Here is a 25787-nt window from a genome sequence, read left to right as displayed (position 1 = left end):
ATCTTGGTTCATTCTATTGTATGATGTTTTACTTGGAGCGCTCTATGGCACCTCTGAGACACAATACTTCTTTCTTTTTTAATGTTTGCCCACAGGTTGGAACTTCACTTACTTTGTTTATGTTTTGTATACTTGCTGGTGCCAACTTTGCACAGCGCTCTGATACCCCTTTGGGTCTTGTTTGCGCTCTATAAAACATTTCAAATAAATAAAAATAAAGAAATACCCACAAATTCAGAGAGGCTCCTTCATACTAATTTTTCACTCTTTATGTGTTACCATATGAATTACTCTGCACACAATGAAAAGCCATTGTAAGTTGCAACTCAGTTGGTGGCCCTGAGTAACTCATGTACTCGGAGAACCTACTAACTCCATATATCCCCGAGATCAGAAGGGTCTAAGGACAAAATGATATATTGCTTTTGTAAATCAGGCGTCATGGCAAGATGTTTTAGTTGAAGACGTAGTTAAAACGTTTTTTTTCCTCTACTGATATTCAGTATTTCTACCATTTTAATAGTTAGTTTCTCTGGGAAAACCTTAAGCGAGAATGACTCTTTGGTAAATTCAGAAATGCGTTTAATTTACAGAAATGTATAGCTTTACCGCATCACCCATGTGTTTCAAACCTGTGTCCACCACAAACTCGAAGGAGGTTCAATTATTAGGAAACTTGGCAACTTCTTTGAAAAAAGGTAAAACGGGAGTAAAGACAATTTTTAATAGAGCTCTGCATGTTCCTGAAAGCTGGGTAGATGGTGATTTTAGCACAGCAAACCTTTCATTGATGCAAATTTTAGGGGGAAAAATAAACACTTTTTTACGCAGCACCTTTTCATCATTTTTTCCCAAAAACCCAAAATCTAGCTATATTTTGCATATTTTCTCAGTCCCCTCCAGGGGAATCCACAGACCTTGGGTACCTTTAGAATCCCAATGATGTTGAGAAAAAGGACACACATTTTTCGTAGATACGTCATGCGTGAAAAAAAAGTTAGGGAGTGAGGGACTCCAATTAGGCAAAAAAGCTCAGCACTGGGGTGGAAAAACCTCATCAGATAAAGGGTTAAGTAATGTTGTCTAAGTAAGCAGATAGGTAAGGGCTTATACAAGAAAAATAATGGGACACATGGTTGGGTAGTGTAGCAGAACCATCTGAGTACAGCTGAAAAAAGCAATGAGGCAAAAAGTAGAATAGCTGTGGATATCAAGACAAATAGATATGTAACCACTTCGACACTGATGACGAGCTCAGCTCGTCATGAGGCACACCTCTCGTACGCTCATGACGAGCTGAGCTCATCATGAACCGCAGGATTCCGCAATCTTCAGCGCACAGCGGTAAAACGCTTAGCGCGGATGCGGTTAAAAGGCTATGTGTACGTGTAATATTTATATTCACTAAATATGACCAAAAGGTACTGGGGTGCTGAATAAGGTCAAAGGGAAAGATAAAGCCAGCAAATAGGGTTCTGAGAACAGAAGTGGACTGTTAATGCATTGTGATGTAGTGTACATTAAAGAGGTGTGTCTTCAGCTCCTTTTTATTTAAGAGCATCATTTAGGTTGCTCAGATTGTGATGAGGGTTGTTGTACCAGGTACTTTGTCCATAGATGGAGCGTTTTAGATCCTTAATGCATAGATAGGGCAGGCTTATGATCTTGATTTTGCTGTCTATATAGACAGCTCCAACAAGCAGCATGGTATACAGTATCCCACAGAGTCAAAGCTTGTTCATGATTAGATGGCTTTCCTTCCAATCTCAGTTCTGTGCATTTTACTGTGTGGTTTTCTCCATAGTCTGTCTTTGTACCACTGTTCTACCATTCAATTACTGATGTAATTGAACTCTTTACTCTCCTTGGGAATGCCATTCTTGCTCCTTGTTTTATCTTTAGTTTTGTCCCTGATGCCATTACATCCTTCTATGCATTCTGCTAGACACCCCCCAGCCTATTGTTTAGAGCTGGTGTTAGCAAAGACCTTTTGCTTTTACTAAAGTAAAGGTATAGTATACTTACTTAAAGGAACTTTCAGCCAGCTATTTTCATCTATTGATGTGTGATTCACATTTTGCTTCCACCCACTAGAGCATACATCATGGGGCAATGAGACTACATGTTACTCTTTCACAAGAAGCATATCTGCACACAAGGTAGCTGCCTTTGTTTTGTACTTTATTATTGCTGAAGTTTTACCTTTATGTTTGGAGACTACAGTGATAGCACAATGCTTTCAATGTCAACACATTCCTGCTTTGTCGTTCCAGTCTAATGCTAATGCTGTTGTAAGTTTCATTTGGAGTGGCCTTTGTTTATCTGACTGCTGCTATATCACAGGATAGCAAATGCACCTAAGACAGACAGAACCCACCACTCTAGTCAGGACAAGGGAATTTAACACCCAAGATAACCCCCTACTCACCCCCTTTGTTGCTGGACAGAGCAGTCAGGTTTATCCCAGAGGCAATGTGTAAAGCATTTGTGCACACACATACCAGTGACACACTAGGCCCACCCCAAAAAGAGTCTCCACACAAGGTTGTATCAAAAATCCCCTTAGTATAGTACATAAAAACACATCAGATCATAAATCACTTCGTAGCATGTAAAGCACATCAGACCACATCACATAAATCACTAGGCGCTTTTCCACACATCACATAGGCCATACATCACCTTGCTTACTAGGCCACTACGGTGACACAAGTAGGGCATAAATCATTTTGTACTAGGTAGGCATGTTTAGACCATCCATCACTTTGTCATTGTGACACTGGACATTTATCATCATAAATGCAGAAGATCACTTTAGGTGGTAATCCTATAGGTCACTGCGTCACTAGGCACCTACTCCTAACACAATTGGGGTTTCAACCACAACAGTTCTGTGCCTAAATTCCACCACCGTGCAGACAGACACAACTTCAGTCCGAGTGAAAAATCCACAATATCTCTTGTGAATGCGGGCCCCAGGTATCAGGAAATGGGGAGGGCAGGAACACTTGCACTCCTGTTAGGAGCAATCTGGGTAATTTCCAAAGACAAAAATGCCCCTGTTGGTGGAGAGACCTCACTTTGTCCCCCACATCTGCAATTTGAACAAAGTGCAGCTATTAGTGAATGCGCGTGGCAGCTACTGCCGGCCATGACAGTTAAATCCCTAAAGAAATACCCCCACGGTACCTTAACCCTTTGTGGGCCTGGGTATGCTCACGAGTAGTCCTGTCCTGTCCTGGCTGCCACGGAGGGCCGCTGACCTTGATGCAGCCTTCTGCTGGATGGGCATGGGCGAGGTCTCCGTCGGCTCCACTTCCGTCACCACGGACTTCCGGGTCTCCTGCAGTGGCTGGCATCACCAACTGTACCTGGGCATTGCCCAGCAACAAGGGTGACTCCAGACCCAGATCCCTTCCTACTTGTGCGGTTCCCTTGGCAGCTCCGGCCTTGGCTCTCAGTGCCGCGCTATCTGGAGGCTATCTGCGCCATAGGCCTGTATAGCCAAGGGCCAAGTAAGCAGAGCCCTGACTGTCTTGTCGATTCAGTGGGGTACAGGCTTAAAACTGGCAGAGAGCTCTTCAAGTGAAAACCGCGCTCCCCACACGCACTGATCAGGGAGCAGAGCAAACAAATTCTCCTCCCATCTGGAAAAGTAAAGCACTCAACACATGTTTGTTCTAAAGTATAAAGGGTGAACGGCACAGTGCTTACCGTGCTGGTTAATTCAATAAGCACTTCCTCAACCAGGGTTTGGAAATCCAGTGCTCAGTGATTTTCTGGAAGAGCACACCAACCCCCCCCCCCCCCCCCCACAGCACAAGGGAGTTCGTGTGAAGTAAAAAAAAAGCTTAGTACACAGGATGAAGACTTTGATGTCCTTGAATCTTTAGAAACAGGGGGCCAGCACACACAGGCCCTTGGAGAATCCTTTCACAAGCAGGATGCCACAGCAGAGAAAAAAGAGTCAGCCCTTTTCCACCACCAAAGAACGAAGCAGAAACTGCAGGCCAACCTCACACAGTAAAGGGGCAGTACTTCTCCTTACAGCTCTCCAGCTCTTCTCCTTGGTAGGGTCTTCTTGTTCCTTGAAGTATTCTAAAGTTTTGGGGTTTCAGGTGTAATACTTATACCCCAAAACATCTTTGTTCTCTATGAGCAAGGGTCTCTGAGACCAGTCCAAATCAGTTCTATCCTCACTGGTGCAGTATGACCACAGGGGGCGGAGACAGCAATGTGCATGGGAGACAGGCCCTATTCAGCTGCAAGGAAAACGCCTCCCACTACTCTAAATTCAGCAAAGGTCTATTCAGCTCAGCTCTGAGTAATCAAGGAAGGGCCAGGCACACATCAGCCTCCCCTGTGGCTGTCTACAGTGAATGCACATCCCCAGCCCTTGTCATTCCAAACCCAGATAGTCAATACACAAGCAGGAAGAGGAACACAGAATGGTTAAACAAGAAAATGCCTACCTTCTAAAAGTGGCATTTTCAAACACACAATTTAAAAACCATCTTTACTAAAAAGATACTTTATTCCTCTATATTGTCCCATTGGGAAGATATACTTGTAAGATGTTACAAAGTATTTCCTGTTCTATCCTATGGGACAGATAGCCTTTCAATAGTGAAAAAAGTAAATTGGCAGGATTTCACTATCAGGACATGTCACATACACCGGTACATGTTCTACCTTTCACATACACTGCACCCTGCCCAGGGGGGTGCCTTGGACCTACCATAGGGGTGCCTTACGTGTCAGAAAAGGGAATGTTAGGGCCTGGCAAGGGGGTGCACTTGCCAGTTTGGCATGGTAGTTGAACAGCTGAGCACAGACACTGCATTGGCAGGTCTGAGATACAATTTCAGGGCTAATCATGGGTGGCACAATAAGTGCTGCAGGCCCACTAGTAGCATTTGATTTACAGGCCCTGGCACACTCAGTGCCCTTTACTTCTGGGTTTACCAGTAAATCAAGTATGCCAATCAGGGAGAACCAATTGTAAACACAATTTACCCAGAGAGCATAGGCACTTTAGCCCTAGCAGTGGCAAAGTGCCCAGAGTCTCAAAGCCACCCACAGCAGGTCAGAAAAAAATAGGAGGAATAAGCAAAACGTTTGGGGATAACCCTGCCGTGCGTTTACCTCAAGACCCACGCAATTCAGCACCTGGTTAATCCCTGACCTCCAGTGATATGGAGTGAGAAGCGATTTCCTCACAAGATACGCGCTCAATGTCACATGGAACTGAAGGTTCCTTCAAATTTCACCTAATTGTAATCCAAATCATTGCTCGATTTTTTTATGATTTCAATGTTTTATCATCTTTCAAGTATTCATAGCATTCGTCTGATGTTTTTTTCATCATTAAATTCATTTCCCAATCTTCCAAAAAACCCAATGCATTTCGGGTCACCACAAACTGTGTTCATTATAGCAATATGATTGTAGGTAATCAGTTTACACATCCCACGAAAGGTTATCAAATTGAACTTCAACATTCGGCAACATGTGATACCAAGAACATTATATATGCGATCAAGTGCCCCTGTGGGAAAGTATATGTGGGCCAAACGGAACGGAAATTAAAAGTGCGTATTACAGAGCACAAAAGTAATATCAGACTTTCAAACACAAAATCTACTGTGGCGAACCATTGGATTGAGGCTCGTCATCAGATTTCACAATTGAGATGTACGATTCTTGAGGTGATGAAACAGCGCGGAGACATGGATCCTAATAAACAAAGACTACAAGCAGAGTTTTTCTGGATCAAAAAACTAAATTCCCTTCAACCTGTCGGAATGAATGATAGGATTGAGTACATTTGCTTCTTATAAAATTATCCGATTATGTAAGACATTGGTAGCAGGACTGTTCTTTACCTTTTTTTGAGAACTTTTTTGAGAACTGTTGATTACAATTAGCTTTAAATACATCATCATGCTTTATTCTTGTAGAGTGTTGATCATACACAACAGATACAATCGTTTTCCTAAATGTGCAGAATGAAATTTTTAATTAATTTTTTTTCTCTCCCTCCACTATATTCTTGTTATTTGATGTTTTGTGCCATGTGTTTACACCGTCATCATTTATTTTGGTAGAATCGTTTAATTTGGGGTCACCGCAATGCATAAAATCTTCGTTACAACTGTTGTTTTGAAGCCGTTATACCCGCATCATGTGATCGATGTCACATGCAAAGGTTCTCGTCAGCTATTGGTTAAATATGTCAGTGAAGCTGTCCTACATGGCCGCCAAAGCGTTTACGGAGATGCTCTGCTCCCAGTCTTTGAGTAAGTTGCATATCACGCTCTTAGATCACATTTTTGTGTTTGAACGCATCCGACTTGAATCGCGCATTTCCAATGGTTCTTATTCTTGCCTAATGTGTTTATGTTCAATTCATGAAATATGCCGACAATTCGTTTAAATAATTGCTGCCAAGAGAGAGCTTGTGTTTTGCTTCACTAGAAAACGATAAGTTTACTTTGGGTGGGACGCCACATAAGGAGGGTCCTAACGGTTCATGTTATGACGTGTGTATTGGAGTTTTCTTCATACCATTATGTTTTTACTGTGGAGAGTTAACTGTTGTGTATGAACTTATTAATAATGAAGACTTGATTAGACATAATGCAGGTTACTAACCTGGTCCTTTATGATTTCCTTACAGACCCCTGAGGAAGGGTCCATTGTTGTGGTGACCCGAAATGCATTGGGTTTTTTGGAAGATTGGGAAATGAATTTAATGATGAAAAAAACATCAGACGAATGCTATGAATACTTGAAAGATGAATATAAAACGTTGAAATCATAAAAAAATCGAGCAATGATTTGGATTACAATTAGGTGAAATTTGAAGGAACCTTCAGTTCCATGTGGCATTTAGCTCGTATCTTGTGAGGAAATCGCTTCTCACTCCATATCACTGTTAGGTTGAAAAGGACACGACTCAATGAAAAATACCCCTGCTGCAAATCGTTGGAGCAAACACAGAGTCACATGTTGTCCTCACCTGATACATTGTGAAATGTTCAACCGAGACCAGCGTTGCTTGGTGTTTCCTTCCTATGCCCTCAGGAGCCTTTGACTGTCATACCGAGCAGCTGCATAGGTCCTCATTGGCAAAATGGCTGGACAACTTTAAAAACGTCATAAATGGGTCGCAAGTCACCAACCCAGATCAGCAACCCATTGCCCTGCGTAACTTGATAGGTAAAGACACTGGTCAAAACATCAAAGAACTGCCGGCGGTTGTTTCCACGTCCTATCAAGACATGAACAGGAAGTTTCTCCACAACACTTAACAGGAATTTTCTCCAAAAACGCAATTTGGAGTATGAACGCTACAGTTTCAATCCAGCTTCCAAGGAATAGGATGAACCCATGGGAGACTTCATTATGCGTCTCAAACACTTAACCTGATACTGCAAATTTGACAACTTCATTACTGGGGACGCCCTCCACCTACGAATCATAAAAGGGATGCCAATCAGAATCGCTACGTCATAATTTACTGAAGAAACATTAATCACTGGATGACATTGAAGAAATGAGGAGAGCCAATTATCAGGCCAAAGACCATGCTAAGAAAATGGAAGTAGGAAAAATTGAAAAACGCGAACAAATGATCCGACTCCAGTCTCAACTGAAAACATGACACCAGTCAGGACAAGGATGAACTCCCAAATCCACAGACCGTACCCACAGCACAAAACAGAGTGGAAGCAGTCGAAGGCAACAGCTAGAATGTTTATGATGTGGCCAAGAATATCGTAATGCAGGTCTTGCCTAGCCATGGGTCAGCGATGTCACCGCTTTGAAAAGGGAATCACTGTGAAATTGTGTGCTGACCCACTCAAAAGAAATTGGCACAATCCTCAAAAGATTACAGCACTCACCACCATGTGAAAGCAGTATGTGACAGGCAAGAACTCTCAACCCCATCAACGCAATCCAGCTTATTATCCCATGTCACATACAGATCTCAATGCTCATCATCGCGGGAGTCATCTTCCCTTACCTCGATTTCCAAAGACAGTGACAAATATGTGTGCATGGTAGCTGATCCAGACAGACAAAAGAAATATCAGAGACTGCATATTCAAATGGGAAATCATCTGGTAAAGTTCATAATAGACAGTAAAGCATCTCTCAACTACATATGCATCACTGAATACTAAACAATTAACCCAAACCTCACGCTGTAGAAGGCTCCTGTGCATGTGTACACATGGATGTCCAAATAAGCACTATCATGCCTAGGACAATTTCACACATCCCTGACATACAAGTACCCAATGGTGCATGCCCAAATCCATGTCATCATTGGGCCCAAAGATGCCGACTGCATTCTCAGTCTGCCCACTGCAGGATGCCTAAAACTGTACAGAGTGGATGATGAACCACACATCACAAGCAAATTTCCCAAACTATTCACCGTACTTGGAAAGTTGGCTCATATTAAAGTGTGGCTACACACAAACAGGTAACATCTGTGGCTCAACATCACCAGAAAGTGCCATTTCACCTTCAACAAGCTGTGGACAATGAGTTACAGGACTTACTCAGGGCTGACATCATTGATTGAATGACCGGCCCAAACCCCTGGGTGTCCCCAGTGGTGGTAGTACCTAAACGGGGATCGGAAAACAATTTGCGCCTTTGTGTTGACATGAGGGCTATCAAAAGAGGGAGGTACATGGGCCCTCACATCCGTAATTTGATTACTCAGCTGAATGGGCAAAGGTATTTTCCAAATTGGACCTAATCAAAGGTTATCATCAGCTCAGGCTTCATGAGAGGTCCCAAAATATCACCACATTTTCGACCCATCAGTGCCTTTTACGATACAAAGGACTCAACTCTGGCATTTCATCAGATGCAGAAATATTTCAAGAAGCAGGGAGGTGAGTCATTCATCATATTCCCAACTCCTTCAACTACAGTAATGACATCCTGGTTTACAGTAAAACCATCAAGGAACACAACAATGCTCTGGGTCGGGTGTTCCACGCTCTTCTGGAAGCTAATCTGACTCTCAATCGAGATAAATGTGTTTAACAAATCCATGCTGAAAATCTCTGGTCACATTTTCTCCAGTGAAGGGATGAGGCCTGACCCTGAAAAAGTCACTGAATTAACTACCACTCCCTGTCCACGGGACGCCAGTGGCAAGAGGTCCTTCCTGGGAATGGCCATCTATTGAGCTTGATACATAAGGGGCTACACCATCATCAGATATCCTTTATGAGAACACACAAATACAAGGTCAACCCTTTTGATGATCTGAAAACTGTGAGCAAGCATTTATAAGTATCAAAATGGCTGTAGGATCTGCCATTAACCTTGCATATTTCAACCCTCACAGGAAGACTAAAATCACTATTGACGCCAGTCCGATGGGACTCAGAGCTAATCTAGCCCAATTGGAAAATAAAGATGACCAACGACACATCGTAGCGTGCGTGAGCCTCAGTTTGACAGACACCGAGAGGATATACTCACAGCCAGAAAAAGAAAGCCTGGCAGACATCTGGGCCAGTGAGCATTTCCATCTCTTTATCTATAGGAGGCACTTTACGCTTATTATGGATCACCTGGCCCTCACAACAATATTTGGCAACCCTTGAGGGATGATGCCACCTAGGACTGAGCACAGGGGTATTTGCCTTCAAGAATACAAGTATACCATTGTCCACAAGCAGGAAAGGCAGAAAAACCCATCTGACAAAGACAAGACACTCGCTGGCCGATGATTACAATCATTTCATCTTTGATCAAGCAATACTACCTGCTGTCCCACTTGAAGAAATCACAGAAGCCACTGCTAAGATGCTATGCTCCAAGACATAATGTGTCGCCTTCTAACAAACTCATGGAGGGGAACAAATGGTGCATTTTGGAATATTTTTTTGGACAAAGCATAAGTTCAGCGAAGGACAGGCTGAATAAGGCTCAGGTTTATATAGTTGGCCATTTAGATCGTCAGGATGGTGAACATTAGAATATGCACGATTAATGTGGGAGGGATGAACGATTGGAGGAAACGTCAAAGATTGGCGTATTTCGTGAAATATAATAGAATCGATGTTCTCTGTCTTCAAGAGACCCATCTCCCCTTGGCTAGGAGGAAACTTTTGCTCCTTCATGGTTTTGAGTTGGTGGCATGCTCAACGCAATCTTCAACAATCAGGGGGGTTGCAATCTTAGCAAGAACGTCCCTGGGAGGGGTTAAACGGGTTAAAGCGGACAGCTATGGTAGATGGGTAATAGCCGAGATGGAAATGGGCTATACATTGTGTGTAGTCTGTGTGTCCAATAAAGATGACTCAGAGACCTACGATCTTCTAGAAGTAGAATTAGCTAGCTGGTCTACCCCCACAATACTTTGTGGAGATCTAAACATCTCAGCGTACTGGGATAATAGAGTAGTGTATGCTGGGCGGACACCTAGAGTTTTTAGGGAAGTAAAAGCTCTTATTAGATCACATGGGCTGAAGTATGTCTGGGGGGTTGAAGAGACTCAAAATCCTGGCTTTACTTACTTCTCAAACCCCTTCCAGTAGTACACCAAGTTAGATTATTTCTTTATCTCTTCCCCTGAAATAAATAGGGTAGGTATAATAAAACTTCCGAAAATAATTTTGGATCATAATCCGTTGGTACTATCATATGAATTGGATAAGGAAAAGGACAAGCTGGACTTTTGAAAGGAGGTTACTGGTGGAGATTTGTAGAGCGCCTTATGAAATGGTCGGGCAAATTTCTTGCAGCCAATAGATACAGCACCTCACGAAACGGTGTTTGGGAGGCATTCAAAGTGGCTTTAAGGGGTGAATCTATAATCTGTTCGGCTAGGCTGAGAAGAGAGGATAGGAGGGAGGTGGAGCGATTATTGAGGAAATTAGCTGCCGCAGTAGAACAACACATCAAGGACATCGCCCTTGGGGGAGATGGTAGCGAAAGCCAAAGGGCACTGTTGACGGTTAAAGCAGAGCTGCAGAAGGTGGTAACCCAGAAGGCAATTGGCGAATATCAAACATCCAGGGCCAAGCGCTATGAAACGGGCGAACATGCAGGTAGAGCCCTAGCATTACGATTAAGGCAGGAAAAAGCCAAGAATGTAATTTCCAGTATAGAAGAAAATGGTAAAGAATAATCTGAGGCCAAGGAGATACTACAGGTTTTTAAGAATTTCTATCAAAGTCTGTATGATGAGGAAGATCGTCATGGAGACCAGGGGGAGGAGTGTGGGGACAATGACCCCCGATTAGACGTTCTAGCGAGAGAAGAACTGGATAGGGATATTACTGGGAGTGAGATCACAGCCGCACTACAGGAGTTGGGCTCGGGTAAGGCGGCAGGCCCGGATGGGATACCCTTGGAGGTGTACAAATGTATCCAATCCGAGATCACTCCGTTGCTTGTGGACCTATTTAAAGGGGTACTATGTTCAGGAGTGATTCCGGATTCTTGGGGAGAAACTAATATAGTAATTTTTCACAAGAAGGGGAAACCTAGCGATAACCCACGGTCCTATCGCCCTATCTCGTTGTTTAACGCGGATACCAAGCTGTATTCTAAGATCTGGGCTAAGAGGTTGGGCAGGATCATTGGCGGTCTCGTCTCCCCTTGGCAGCATGGGTTTGTCCCTGGGCGTGGTATGACGGATCATACAAGGAGAGCAATAGCTCTGTTCGATGCCCAGGCTGCCTCGGGGGGGGGGGGAGATGGCCATGATTCTGCTCGACGCAGAGAAAGCTTTAGACCGGGTTGTTTGGAGCTTTCTTTGGGGTAGTCTTGCAGGGAGAGGTTTTGGGGATAAAATCATTGGAGCCCTCAAAGCTATGTATATAGACCCCGTAGCGCGAGTGGTGGTCATGGGTGAGAGATCAGATAAAATAGCCATTAAGAGAGGAACGCGTCAAGGGTGCCCCTGCTCCCCGATCCTCTTCTCTCTTTATATTGACCCCCTTATTCAGAAAATATTAGGGTGTCCTAGGATTAGACCTGTCGTATTTAATGGTCATGTTAATAAAATTTGGGCATATGCTGATGACTTGGCGGTTATCACCACCGATCCCCAGCAGACCTTGCCAGTTTTGGCCCAAATGGCAAAGGTCTTTGGCAGTCGATCAGGGTATCTTTTAAATGAATCAAAAACACAGATAATCTGTACTAAAAACCTTGTTAAATCCGACTCAAGATTTGTGGACTCTGCAACTTATTTAGGGGTGAAAATCAATGCCTCAGTTGATAAAATTGTAGAGGAAAATTATCTTCCACTCATTAAATCTATAGAAGTAGATTTAAAAAGAATAGATGTATTACACCTCTCATTGATATGGAGGGTAAATGCACTAAAAATGACAATGTTTCCCAACGTGCTGTACTTATTTCGGGCCATACCTTTATTTATTGAGGAGAAAATAATTAAAAATCTGGAATCTGTTTTTATAAGATTTATCTGGCAGTACGGCAAGGTCAGGCGTTCCACCAACCTTATGTCACTCCCTGGGGAAAGGGGTGGGCTGGCACTCCCAAACCTAAGACTGGACCTGTCTTCTGACACAAATGTCTGTCCTGTGTCATTCTGAGGTGAATCCCGGTGTGGAAAATATTGATATTCAGAGCCCCCCCTCTATTTTTGAGCTGTTGTTGGGGAGAAAGGCAATTGTCTCACTAATGTGTGAAGTTGATCGGAGATTTTATAAGAATGCTCGACTTAAGACTCTTGATGGGGCATGGCGGGTTTGGAAGTCTATTCTAAAGTTCTCTAATGCTCCGAAGGTAAATTCATACCTTCATCTGTGCAATTCTAGCCTTTTTCCCCAGTCGGGCGCGGATAGGAACCTTCAGGTCTGGAAGGGGCTGGGAATCAAGACTCTAGGGGATATTATAGAGGGAGATGGGCTGGTTGGGTTTGATGTCCTGCAGCGCAGGTTCGGTATTCCATCTAACCATTGGCCTTTGTATGGCCAAATTGCTCGAACCCTGAAGGCATGAAGACCTAAGCCGCCGCCTCCGGTGGATGTCCCCGTGATCGAAATATTAGTTAAAGGGTGCAAGAAGATAAAATTAGTGTACAATCTTCTCTTAATGGGAATCCAAGATGATATGGAGAAGACCGAATGTGCTCTGGCCACGAAATTGGGTAATCCCGATGCTGACCTGGACCTCGCCTTATGTCTGAATAAAAAGATATTTCAGTCTTCAAATCTGCGGGCCCAGCACTACAAAACGGTGTTTAATTTGTACCATACACCGGCAAAGCTATTTGCTTGGGGGGTGGGTTAGGGAGGACGATAGGTGCCCCAGATGCAATGCCGGACAAGCAGATTTATTGCATATGTTTTTCTATTGTAGTCTGCTAGCTCCAATTAGGGATGAGATAGGAAAATGTTTGGAGGGGCTGCTAGGTCATAAGATCGATCTATCCCCTACCCTGATGTTATTGGGTACTGACGTTAAGCTGAAACTGGGAAAAGATGAGGAAGCTTTGGTCTTTATTTCAGTTGCGGTACTCCGGATTCTAATTTCGTGGCTCTCCAGTTTACTGGGCATACATAATATAGAGTACTGTCTATATGAACAGAAGTGTTTTGAAACTCGGCATCTCGGAAGATGCATATGGGCTCCTATCACAAAGTGGAGGGAGGTAAGATTGTGATCTGAGGGTACAGTATGCTATGCTTAAATCCACATTCCTAGCCGAGTGGTTTTTAAATTGCCTCGATCATCAATGCTTTTATCATCAACTGTGTATTTATTCTATGTTTAGTAGTGTAATAACCCTGAACCGTATGTATCTGCATGTCTCAACTGTGTTCTGGTTTAATGAATTGTTATGTCTTTTTATAATGCACCTAAAAACCCCAATAAAAATATTTTGTTTTAAAAAAAGGTAGGTAGTTACACTAGGAATGATAAGTTTGGTAGGAGTGGCAGGTTTGTATGGTAAGATAGGTATGTGAAGTAGGTATGATATGTGTTAGACCTGGCCCATTTGCCTCCTATTTTTCCGACCCTGTTCTTGTTGGCTATAAGATTCGGGACACTTGACCACTGCTGATCAGTGCTAAAGTGCATGTGGTCTCTGTATAAATTGTAATTATGATTAGTTATCCATGATTGCCCATATTTGATTTATTGGTAAGTCCCTAGTAAAGTACACCGTGAGTGCCAGGGCCTGTAAATTAAATGCTACAAGAGGGCTTGCAGCACTGATTGTGCCACCCACATGAGTAACCCTGTAAATTGATCTCAGACCTGCCACTGCACTGTCTGTGCAAACAGTTGTAAACTGCCATGTTGACCTGGTAAGTGCATGCCCTTGCCAGACCTAAACCTTCCCTTTTCTTACATGTAAGGCACCCGATATATACCCACGGTACCCCCAGGGATAGGGTACAGTGTCTGTGAGAGTGGAAAGGGATTTCTTGGTTATGTGTTGAAGCCTCTTATCATAGTTGTGGCATGTGTGATTGGATTCTGGGGTTTGATAAGAGCTTACAAGTGGTAGAAGTCTGGCAGATTGGAAAAATCTTTGAAGGTGCAAGAGAGACGAATGGAGAGACTGCAGGACAGTCAATATCCGATTTTGAAAAACATGGAGTTGCTCAGGAGAGGTAAAATGGCAACAAGTTCTGTTTAAATCGGTTCTTTCCCTAAGGATGGTGTATTTGTGATGACACAGGTCATCAAAGGGGGGAGACTGATAGAGCGCCATGTTGTTTGAAAAATTATAGGGGTGCATCATAGTCAGCGCCCCCATATTTAGAGGACCCTACTAATGTTTGTGTTTTAGAAATGTAGGACTAACCGAGAGTGTTGCACTATATAGAATTATGCTCCTAATATTTATTGATTAATGTAGTGCTTAGTATAATGCTTTAAATAACTTAGGATTAATTGCTCTGTGTATGCAATGTGCCTTCGAGATTAAACGTGCCATATTAAAGTTGCACATGTAGGTTGCTTAATGAGAAATGTAATGCTTTAATATGAGAATAATGTTCGTTAGCATAGAGTGTAATGTTAGGATTTATTAATGAAATGCTTATGTTGCTGTATTAAAAATGCATTTAAAAGAGTAAAGGTCTGAGAGAAGAAACGCTAGCAGAGGCCTAATTGTGGTTTTCTTAGCATGACTAGAGATGTGGAGTTGGGAAATGTACTTTGGGAAAGAGGCTTGTGGTTGCAGTTGGATTTCGAATTGAAACTTAGAGCATGCAGAGGGATCGTTCTTATGCATTTCTTTTGCAGGTGCAAGGCCATGTAGCTCGTTAGGTAGAATGAGCCATTGTTTAGAGTAGGAGTGCGGACGAAGGGAGTGCGCTGGCATGTGCACTTGCTACATTTGGCGGAAAAGGTGCCTGGGATCCAAGGACACAGCAACGGTTTTTTGAACAAGAAGGAGGTTCGACACTGGAAAAGTACGAGAGGCTGTACATGCTGAAGGAAGAGTATCATAGGCCAGATGGGTTTAGACTGGGTCCTGTCTAAGGAAGTCCAATTGGATGTGCAGTTAGACATGGGTCTTAATTTGGACGAGGCAGGAGAAACTAAGGAGCATCTTAGAATGAGCTCAGTAGTTTAGGGCTACTTACCTGGAAAAGGTGAATGTGCTTCTTAGGGAGCCTTCACAGCTGACACCTTTTTCTCTTGCCTGGGAGGTATGTTAAGTAGGGATGTCACTTTAGAATCTGTGTAGGGACAGACTAATCATTTTCTTTCCCATTGGAACAGATGCAGTCGAGTTTTCCAGAGGGCACAGTGATTGCATGTCTAATGCTTCTTGAATTAACTCTGCTTTTTATTCTGAGTTGTCTGAGACTCTTGATTAGGATTATGTTTGTATTAGTGCCATCTTATTTCTTGAACCTTTTGCTGAGGTGCTTGTATGTTCAGTTATTTTTGGCTTTGTAATACATTTTAAACTTTTCCTCGGAGTCAGTGGTCCTTTAGATTAAAATGTATTGATTTTGATAATCTGTCAAAAGGGTATTGAATTTAAAGAACTTCCCTTCACACTTCATTGCAAACTAAAGAGATCAGTAGACCTGGGGATTCCTCGGAGTGGTAAGGTAAAAATCTAGGTGGGAAACCCAGGGTCACCTTGTCAAATCTGAGTAAGTCTGTTCTCTACTCATTTTGCAATATCCTTTGATGCCTGAAACGTATGACCACTGTATGGGATACAGTCACTCTCCCAAAACGGGTGATTACACCTCTGCATGTTTGGGATGAGTGATGCAGTAGCCTTTATTTTCATCATTTTCTCTGGTAACTCGAGCACTATTATTCTTGGTGCACAGGCTGTTAACCGCATGCGCGCTAGCGGTTTTCCCGCTGTGCGCTGCATTTTTCAAAAAGCCGCGTTACATGACGAGCTCAGCTCGTCATCAGCGTACGAGCGCCGTAACTCATGACGAGCTGAGCTCGTCATGAGCACGAAAGGGGTTAAAAAGGCAAGTGATGTACAAATAATTGTAAATATTAATAGGCAAACAATAGTCAGATTGTGATGCTACTATCTTGCTTAAATTCCTACTGAATATGTGAGCCCAGTGGGGGAGGTAACTACAGACTTGAGGTGTCGAATTAGTCTGTTTTAAGGAGTGTTCAGACTAGCCAGGGATGTGTGTTTATTAGCGCCCCTTTTTTCAAGTTTTTTGTGTTTTTGACACTAGTTTCTGCCTGTATTTAGATCTGACTGTATTCTGTGACCGAGAATACAAAACAAATGTGGGTGCGACCCGCACACGTGTTTTCTCAAAGTTCATCGCGTGTAATCGTTTAGGGCGCTGTCCTGGTAAGTGCTATGTCCTGAAGCACTATGGGAAATGTAGTTTTACGTATGCTGATATGGTATATCAGTCCCAAGATGCAGCCACCATTGGGATGATAAAAATCATCGTAAGTCAAAAAGTAGTCAATTTTACTCCATTTTCATCTTCGTTCAAAGTTTTTTTTATTATCCATTTAGTTCAAGTAGATAAAACGGGGTAACTCCGATGTACACATGCATGTATAATGCCGAAGCCTTTGATACAGCATGTCGGATTTCCTTGTTTCATAATGCTGTGTTTAACCCAATGCATTTCGGCCATTCGGCCTTCGTCAGGGGTATCTCTTCCACATTCAACCTTGAATATAATTCGTGTTGCGCTCCTGTTAGACGTGTTCTAACATGCTGTATCAAAGGCTTCGGCATTATACATGCATTTGTACATCGGAGTTACCACGTTTTATCTACTGGAACTAAATGGATAATAAAAAAACTTTGAACGAAGATGAAAATGGAGTAAAATTGACTACTTTTTGAATTACGATGATTTTTATCATCCCAATGGTGGCTGCGTCTTGGGACTGATATACCATATCAGCATACGTAAAACTGTATTCTGGCACCCTCATACTGAAAACACCTTTATGCTAACGGAGTAGAGTGCAGAAGTATTGTTAGGGTTGAAGAACTCCTGATGCAAGTGTTAGTCATGTAGCTCTGGTGCTTCTCAAACGTGTCATCGGTTTATCAATCAGTTAAATTCTAAGTGTGCCCATATGCAAAAAACAAAAAAAATCACTCTCTCCAATGTACTACTCTGTCTCCCTCTATGCCTCTCTCAATATATCCTCTAATTCCACTCTGACTCATCCCAAACCTCAATCTACTATCATCTCCAAAATCACCCTTTCGAGACTCTTTCCTCCTCTATCCCTCCCGGCTCACACCAAACCTCACTTTATTAATATGATCTCCCAAACAACTGTTTCTAAATTCTTCCCTAGTGTATCCTTCAATTGACTCATCCCAAACCTCTTTTTACTACTATGATCTCCCTAATCCATTTCTACAGTATCTTCCCTCCTCCATCTCTCCTTTTTACTCATAAAAAACCTCATCTTACTACTATGATCTCCCAAATAACTCTTTCTAGACTCTTCCCTCTGCAAACCCTCCATTATCCTACTCAATCCAATTAACAGACTCTCATGCCCACCGCTCAAAGTAACTCCTATTTCCCTATACTGACCCTTCACTAATCCTTTTGGGTTCTGGAGTAGCGTGCTACTTGCCGAACAGTGTTTCGACGCCTCGTCAAAGGTAGTAAGCACTATATAAATACAATTACACTTGACTTTTTCACTTAAAGTGGGTAGCAAGTCTTCCTTTTACAAGTTCTTCCAATATTAAATAGGTCATAGAACTACTCCTTTCATATTCATCCATGCACTGTTGTTGATGAATAGGACCAATACAATATTGATAGGTGTGTGGCTGATATGAATAAGCAAATACATTAGTAACCAATAATCTTTGATCTATCATTAAATTCACAATAATCTATTGTGTTTACTGATATAAAAGCTGCATAACATCGTGGCAGAATTACATACTTTATGACACCTCTTCATAGAATAATTACCTCCTAGTTGGGTGTTTAAACATCTGTTCCTGGTTGGTAATGTAGTAAGAAAACGATTAAAAGGGAATTTATTTTCTAGACACCAGGGGGCAAAATGACCCTTGGAGCACTTTTATTACGTATGGAGTTTCCAACCACAGCTCGACCAGCTGAGATTTCTCACCTGGAGAACCCCAGTTGAGAATCTCCAAATATTCATAGGATACCACCAGAACTAAGCTGGTCGTATCCATGGTGTATGCACTTGATTACTAATGTCAGCACTGTAGTTCTGCAAGTTAGTTCTCCACTCGTGTAGTCAAGGGTGCAGCGTATGTGCATAGGGATTCCTCCCATGCAAATGAAGCCAGTGCTGAGAACTAACACATTTAACAGTGCATAAGGCCATCCGCTGCCCACTCATGTGTGTCACTCAATACCTTATGTGGGCCCAAGTTTGTTTCTTCAATTTCAGGTGCCTCTGCCAATGTTAGATGAAAGAAGTCAAAGACCAACCATCACACACTAACAACTACTGCTATATCAACTCGAAATGCTTAAGAGCACTGAAGAATTGAAGGAGTCAAAAACTGAATTAATCACTCCACCTGAGTCTGATTCAATGAACTATGGAGGATCGTACTTAGAAGCATTTGTAGATCATATTGAGTTATACAATATTGCATTTAGGAACAGTTTCTGCTACCACATTTTTGATTTGCTGGAACACTTTCATTTAGCATGTTCTGTTGACAATATTACTTACACTAAGGAGTCAATTCCAAAATTATTTTCTGGGCCAGATACAGATAAAATGAATATATTAGTATACTCTTTGTACTATGGAATCAAAGAGAGACTTCATAGTATTTTTAAACATGATTTCCAAGATAATATGTATCATTTTGAGGTGGTGTACATGTAGAAAAAAAATAGTTTATTTACTACATTAAAATAAATTATCAATATTTCTGGTTATATATTTCCACAAAACAATAGAAACCATACTTAAACTATGTTAGGGCTTGTGCTAGGGATTTTCCAGGTTGCCTTGGATATTTGAGAAATCCAAGTGATTCTTTAAGGGCTGTTGCAGGATTGAAGGTTTTTTGGCTTTGTCAACATTTTACCATCAACTCCACTTTTTATTATAACTGGAAGATTTACATTTTGTCAATTAAGCATGAAAAATCCTCTAACGTTTTATGCAAGCTTTAGCCATTGCTCCTTTAAACCTCAAGTACTAATAACACTAACTTGTCATAATACACAGCGGACAGGCTTAATTTAGGGCAATGTATGTGCAGTAAGAAGGATTAGTAAAGTTAAAACACTAAGCAATAAATATTCTAGATCAAAGTAGAAACATCGAGTACATTTTAATTAACAAAATGACACCTGAACCAGACATTCAGAATTGAAGTCACCATCTCTCAGTGGGGCAAGGCAGTAAGCTATACAGAAGAACATCTCATCAAAATTAGATAGGGGTTAAGCCAGGCCCTGCTCAAGCTGTTGGTTTGATTGGAAAAGATTTGAGCAGGAAAAGTTACAATTTCGCACCCAAAGAATCATTACTTTGTGCAGATTCTTTTGCCAATTACCCCCGTCACAATTTCTCCACTATGCTTTATTCTGCTCTTTAGAGCTCGGATTCCTCCAGCTGGGCATGCTGGCAGGCTGTATCTGATTTGGAGAATCTCCAAGCTGGACAAACCTGTTTCTTGAGCCCGTGGCGGTTGCACCTTTGCCAGAATGATTTTGGTGGTTGGTCTCGGTACCTGCAGAGTTTAGGAGGGCGAAAGATTCTCTAAGATCCAATTTGTAGACGTCATCTCTTTCCCACATATCATCACATAAGACTCGAGGGGCCTCATTTATGAAAGCCTTGCGCCACCGGTGCGTCACTTTTTCCCATGTTAAAAGTGACACATCGGCGGCGCAAGGCCTTCATAAATAAGGCCCGAAGAGTTCAAGGGAAACTTTTAGGACTTTTGGAACGTGAACCTGCCGAGGATTTGTAGGGTCCAGGGCTGGTCCAGTTGCAACTGGGCAACTGGTCTTCCAGGAAGAAAAAAAATCAGCTTGTTGTGTTCCTGTAACCACATTGGAGGTCAGTCCACTTACACTTGGAGTCCACGTCTTTGTCCTGGTTGCAAGAAGAGTAGGTCCAGTTCATCCCAGCTGCTTCTCTGGCCACACCAAGCAGGAACAAAGTCCTCTTCTATTTTTTTCTCTGCAAGTCAAGAAAATGTTTTGAGGAGGGATCCCTGGAGTGCCACAGATATGGTTGGCAACAGCGAGAGGGTGGGGGGAACTCCTGTTGCCTCTCTAACCAATAGGGTAAAAGTACCCAGGGGCAGCGTTACCCACTTTTCAATCACTTGTTGTTTGCTGTACTGTAAACAATCCCGCCATGAACGTTACTCCTAGAATTCAAGAAGGAGGGAAACCCTTTCTTCCTTGTGCAGAGCCTGTGCCCTCCCAAAGGTGTGGTCAGGGAAAAGAGCAGTCCCCTCCTTTGTGGTCGCTCAAAACTGGTTCTGGGGGTAACTTCCCTTGCACTGAGCTTGGTGTCAGCCTAGCTGGAAGGGCAAAGTATTACATTATCCAGGTCTCACTGTACATTTACTTGTGAAAGGGCAGGCCCCTTTACAAGTTAATGACATTTTTGAGTCCACCCTAATTGGTCTTCCTGCAATGAGAAGAACAACAACTCTCCACACCAGTCCATTGTCCCTGCTCTAGGAATAGTACTTACATCTCATTAAGGCCAAGCACTGGCAGAGCAGCTATCAGTAGCCTAATGCTAATTAGCCAACTGGAGATTCAGACAAGTAACAGGTAATTGTTCTTAAATATGTATTATAAATCTGACTTTAATATTAAATTTGATTTTAATAAATATTAAAAAATTGTCTTTGTATGACCTTTGCAACCGTTTTACGTACAAAGTTACAGTTTAAAGTTTATAATCTGCATTTTGTCATTTTCTAGGATCCAGCTGCATCCCTGCCATTGAAAACATCTTTTGAGTGCTAGTCACTGGAGGAACACACCAACTTTAATTTCACACCTTGATTCACTTTTTAAATATTAGGCACTTTACCCTCTGGGGAACGAAGTGGACTTAGGGATGATTGATTAATATTTAAAAACAGGGTTTCCTCCTGTCTAAATAGTTATTTTTACAGGTTTACCATAAGGTTTGTAGGCTGCTGCAGTGATGCTACTCACAATAGTCCTAAAGCCATGTTTTACAGGCCATCTCTGTGGATGGCACATTAGGTGCTGCAATGCTAAGGTAAAATTTAAATTCCAGACTTTGGGTGCCTTTTCTACATCATACACATGCAATGTATAAGCAAGTTAAATATGTCAGTCAGGGAATAGCCACTTTACCCATGTTTAAAGGGGGCACATCACGTTACTCCTGTTTAAAAAAGTTAAAGTGCACACAGGTCTAAATGGGGCTAAAATTCGGGGCACAGTACACAAAAATCATGCTCCGGTGCTGGCAGCGGCAATGCGTCCAAAGTTTGGAGTGATGAATCAATAAAAACGGATGCTGGAAGTCGATGCATGGATTTTCTACTTCAGTTCACCGGATCCCACTTCTAAGGGCCTGGGGACTGGATTTGGCACCACTTGGCAAGTCAGGACTCTCAGCCGAAGAGCTCAGACACTGGTAGGTGAAGTCTTTGGTGTCCCTGAGGCTTCTTAACAGGCGGCAAGCACACATAAGCCCTTGAAGAACCTTGGAAGCAGGATACAGAAAGCAAAATCCAGTCCTTTCACTCCCAGGACAGAAGCAGCAAGCATTAGGCCAGCACAACAACGAAACAGGCAGAGTGTAAGTCCCTCCTACAGCATCCAGCTCTTCTTCCTGGTAGAATGTCCTCAGTCCAGAGATGTTCTGATTTGAGGGTGTCAGAGGTCCAATACTTACACTCCTTTCTGCCTTTGAAGTAGGTAAACTTCAAAGGAAAGTCTTAGTAGTGGACAAGACCCTGCATTTACCTGAACTGACTCCAGGCACACTACAGACAGCTTTGTGTGAGGCTGGCGCAGCCCTGTTCAGGCATCAGTGACAACTCCTACCATCACTCTAGCTAAGGAAGACACATCTGTCTGGTGATGGCCCATCAGGATATGCATAGCACACCTCAGCTTCCTTTGTGTGACTATCTAGATTGAATGCACAAGGGCCCACCTGTCATCCTAACAAAGACATCAATTCTACAGACTGGCAGAGCCACAAAATGGTTAAGGAAAAAAAATTCTGCTTTCTAAAAATGGCATTTTCAAATACCAAATTTAAAAACCAACTTCACCAAAAGATGTATTTTTTAATTGTGAGTTCAGAGATATCAAACTCCAAATCTCTATCTGCTCCCAATGGGTAATTACACTAAAGATAAATGTCAAGACAATTCCTATGTTACCATATGGGAGCGATAGTCCTTGCCATAGTGAAAAACACAATTGGCAGTATTTCACTTATAGGACATGTAAAACACACCAGTAGTCTTACCTTTAAATTCACTGCACCCTGCCCATGGAGCTGCTTTTGGTGTACCTTAGGTGGTGACTTACATGTAATAAGGGAAAGTTATGGGCCTGGCATGTGGTTGCACTTGCCAAGTTGACAAGGCATTTCAAAACTGCAATCACAGGCTCTTCAGTGGCAGATCTGAGAGAAATTTGCACGGCTACTCATGTGGGTGGCAAAATCAGTGCTGCAGGCTCACTAGTAGCATTTGATTTACATGCCTTGGGCACATCTAGTGCACTTTACTAGGGACTTAGTAGGAAATCAAATATGCCAATCATGGATAAACAAATAAACCATGCAATTTGTACAGGGAGCACAGGGAGCACTTGCACTTTAGCACTGGTTAGCAGGGATAATGTGCCCAGAGTCCTAAAAACAGAAAAAAAAACTAAATGCAGCATACAGTCAAAACCAGGAGGTCACAAGCAAAAAGACAGGGAAAATCATGCTAAAGATGCCAGGTCTAATAGTTCCCAATGTAAAAACTATTCCTACTCCCTTTGCTGAAGGATTCCACTATGCACAGCTCTATGCATTTGACACTGGGTCTACATTAACAATATCTCTATCAGTTATGAGAAATGGGATTTTTTCATAGGGGGACTAACACAAATGCTGCCTGATCAAATGCCAATGAAGTATAGCTTCAATGAAGCCTTTATCTCCACATTTTTAGATGAACTGAACAATAGATACAGACACAGGGAGGAGATGGAGATGTGCGCTCTAGGTGCATCATCAACATCTCACTATGAATCACCACTGCATTACCACACACAACTATCACCAAATTACCACGTCTAAGTACTATCACAGTATGATTTTAATTCAGTAATAACGGTGCTATAACGTCCCAGGTCTACACCTCCAATTACCAAATTACCACAGCCAGGTATGGAGTCATAGTGGACTAATGCGTCCAATGTAGAGGCTTATGTTTGACCTCATGGTAACAAGTTCAAATCCTTGCAGGTCCTCTCAGCCTTTAATCCTTCTGAGGTCAATAAGATGAGTACCATTGGGTTGGGTAACAATAAACATCTGTTATTCAGAGCCAAGATACCCTTCAGGGTGAACAAGCGCTTTACAAATACATATGTTATGTTACTATTTCCAAGCATTGCACTGCCATACACTAACTCTACACTACTCAATCCAACACTGCATATTCACCACTAGATGTGTGCCACAATGGTCCTGCACAACATTAATACCCACAGATTGGCACTACTGTTGCAAACTACAACATTAATACTATTGCACACCCCTTTGCCAGCCTCCACCTTCACATCAGTACCCTTATTGCAGAATTACGACTTCAGAAAATGTCTACCCTCACTGCCACCCACCAACAAACTAAATTAGAACTAATTAACGCCTCGCTCCAAACAAATTAAATACACTCACACTTGAGTGCTGCACTACCACCTCACTGAAAGGCAATACAACACCGCTACCAGCCTCGCACCTCAATTCTACCACCCATACAACAGTGCACTACCCCACTCCTTTAGCACTACCAGTCTCAGATTTGTAGAATAGCCCCTCTTATTACCCATACCAAAACACCATTCTACCACCTGACCACAAAACACTTACACTCCCCCTTACTCTGCCTCCAGTTAACTCCAAAAATATCATACATATCATCATGCCAATAGATATAATTACTGCTACTGTGCATGCATGCCTTTCTTACCGGTGATCCAATAACACCTTACAGTCAACAGGTACACCGGAAAGTTTTTTTTTATATATTATATTAGGTAGCATCAAAAACTGCAGCAATGCAAAAAACAATTCAACAGCTGCTTAGAAAAGGCAAATCTATCATAAATATATTTAAAATATATTTTGAAGGAACGTAATCTCAAATCCATGTACCGCGGCAATAATTGTCAACTCCCGTGCTTTTCAACTTTTCATTCATTTATCCTAAATACTAAATATACATTAAAATTACTGTAAACTATAATATGCCTTTCACGTTTTGTGTGGTTGCCGTGCCATGATTTATAAAATCTAGACCACTAAACACTTCCTTTAGAGAAATAAGTCACATCTTCTCTGAATTACCTAAGAATACATATTGAAATTACTTATTATTTTCCCTGAAAACTAATTAAGGAGTCGTATCAATGACACCGGTTAATGTGTCCTCACGGTGTTTCTCCTTACACAAAATTGCAGATCCCTAACTTTTAGAAGAGTAAACTATGCTCTCCTGACCCGAAATACAGTAAAAGAAACATGCAAACCAATTCATGTCGTTTTATGAGGGAAAGACAAGAAAATGCTTCGCCTACCTGTAACTTGTGCTCCCCATACGTGTTTCTATGCGAACCCTTCTCTTACATCCTGATTTTTTTTGTAAAGCAAACAGAGTAAATAAATAGTATGACTAGTTAGAGGCATACACTAATGACGTTTACACAATACCAGACAAAGACATAAGCTGTAGAGAAAAAACACAAAGTGGGCGATTTTCCCAACTACAATGGTGCACATGATGTTTACAGGACAATAAAACATACCAACATGTGTCCATGTGCACCAATTATAGTGCATTTCAATGTACCCACTTTTGGTGTATTGTATTATTTCCATAGTGCTAAAAAAGGGCTTTGAGAAACATAACGTGGCACTTTCGGGGGAAATCATTGGACATATAATCAGTCATTTAGTGAACAATGACTACACATTTTCTCAAACATTTCACGCCTATACTGCCCCCCCTCCCCCCACCACCTGTCTGTTCTGGCGTATATACGATAAGGTAACTGGTATAAATGAGCAGTGTGCAAAAGAACGGT

General features: G+C 42.1%; 1 protein-coding gene across 1 annotated transcript in view; it reads right to left on the bottom strand.

Annotated features, from left to right (window-relative positions):
- Positions 1–20563, bottom strand: part of LOC144784606 (ATP-binding cassette sub-family B member 5-like) — a 1313284-nt gene extending 1292721 nt beyond the window's left edge. The window contains exon 1 of the mRNA XM_078663518.1: positions 20547–20563. The gene's annotated coding sequence lies outside the window, so the exon portion shown is untranslated. The remainder of the gene's footprint in view (positions 1–20546) is intronic.
- Between the last annotated feature and the right edge of the window lie 5224 nt (positions 20564–25787).

This window comes from Lissotriton helveticus, chromosome 10, assembly GCF_964261635.1.
Source record: "Lissotriton helveticus chromosome 10, aLisHel1.1, whole genome shotgun sequence".
Taxonomy (NCBI): Eukaryota; Metazoa; Chordata; class Amphibia; order Caudata; family Salamandridae; genus Lissotriton; species Lissotriton helveticus.
Note: the sequence above shows the minus strand (reverse complement) of the source record. Positions and strands in the feature narration are given on the sequence as shown.